This window comes from Pteropus vampyrus, unplaced genomic scaffold (genome assembly GCF_000151845.1).
Source record: "Pteropus vampyrus isolate Shadow unplaced genomic scaffold, Pvam_2.0 Scaffold105, whole genome shotgun sequence".
NCBI classification, from domain to species: domain Eukaryota; kingdom Metazoa; phylum Chordata; class Mammalia; order Chiroptera; family Pteropodidae; genus Pteropus; species Pteropus vampyrus.
Genome location: NW_011888886.1, coordinates 253,764 through 255,458, shown reverse-complemented (window position 1 = coordinate 255,458; position 1,695 = coordinate 253,764).

Here is a 1,695-nt window from a genome sequence, read left to right as displayed (position 1 = left end):
AACCGAGAAGAGCCACGGAAAACCGAGAAGAGCCACGGAAAACCGAGAAGAGCCACGGATAGCGAGAGTCGCTTTCACAACGAGGCAGCCAGGAAGTCACTCCAAGTACGCGTAGAAGAATATTTCCTGTCATAAATAAAAACTACTCATTTTAACACATTCTATGTGTTAAATCGCTTACTCAGAAGGGAGGTTCTCTGGTTCTCATTCTGAGAAAATTTACTTTCCTTTTACAAATAAAATTAAACTTTAGCTGTTGCCTACTAAAATCACACAAGATAATATAAAAAGGGACAATAGGGTAGGAGACTGACACACAAGCACAAACGTCCCACCAAAAGATGACATACTAGCTCACAAAGTACAATATTATTAGCTCATGTCTCAAAACTGCCTGTGCCCACAATTGTACTGTTGTGTAAGTTATGTAAGGGAATGATCAGGGAAGCCTTATGCAAGCTCTAAGACCCTGTAGAAATATAAACTAATATGAATTAATAATGTAAATTAGTATAACTAATATTTTAAGTTATCTTGCGAAGGCACTTCATTAGTCAGGACAGAATGTGCAGTGGTGAGAACCTCTATCTCACCAACCCCTATCTCTCAGGCGGTTAATGCAAGAAAGGTTGCATTTCTCAGTCACGGAAATGCCGATGAAGTGTGGCGGGGCCCCAGGGTGGTCATCCTCCACGAAGTAAGTAAACAACTCCTGTCGCTCAGATCGAGGGCTTCTCTGCAAGGCCTCCTTAGTCACCACGATGGGCAAGGCAGCCCGAAGTCTACAGCCGGTCCTCTCCGCCGTGGGCTAGAATCGGCGCGCGTTGTTTGTATCCCCAGCTCAGAAGGAGAAGTAACTGGGCATGGAGACTGGGCTGAGGGCTTGGGGAGCCCTGCCCTCTCTGCCTCTAAATAAAACTGGCCCCACTTTCAGTGGGCGAGTTCTAGGAAGGCATAGAAAGAGCTTCAGGCAAAGCTGCGTAGAATGTTGATTAAAGCGATGCTTAGAATGTATGTAAAGACTCGACAACCCACGGAATTCAAATGTTTAAACCATGTCATCGCATAGAGTGAATGAGCAAGATTTTACCGTGCGGAGAAAGGTTGATGAGACTATACAGGCTAGTTAAATAAAGCACAGGACCATCTTTCGTCGGAACACTTTTCAACCGATACAAATGATCTGCGTGGACTAATATGGTAAAAGGAGCTTGCAGGAAAGCGTGCAGAGAGTGTGATTCTACTTTTATACACACACACACATGGATGCGTACTCAACGTGATGACATTTTACAGCTTCAGCCTCGCTGCCAGCTGTGCCCGCGTAACTGAGTTTCAGCCAAAAGCCACGGGCTGCCAGCTGTACGTCTACACCAGTCCACGGCTTCCACGCTGGGCCGTAGGAACATCCGCGGGCCGCCCTCCGTGCCCCTTTGCTGGCGTTATGACAGAGACCCCCTTCCCCCGCAAGTCACAGCCTGGAAACCATGCGCTGTGGGTGATGGAACCCCGAGACGGAGCAAGCTGAACCCCAGCAACCCTGAGCGGAAGGAGAGGTGCTGCCAAATGGGAATGCCTGATTTCTACTTTATTCTATCCCGAAAGAAACTTCTAGCGTGTTTTGAGCTTGTTCACATATTAAGTTTGTGGCGGTGCAGCTGTTCCTCCCTGAAGGAAACTCAGAGTTTATAGTCG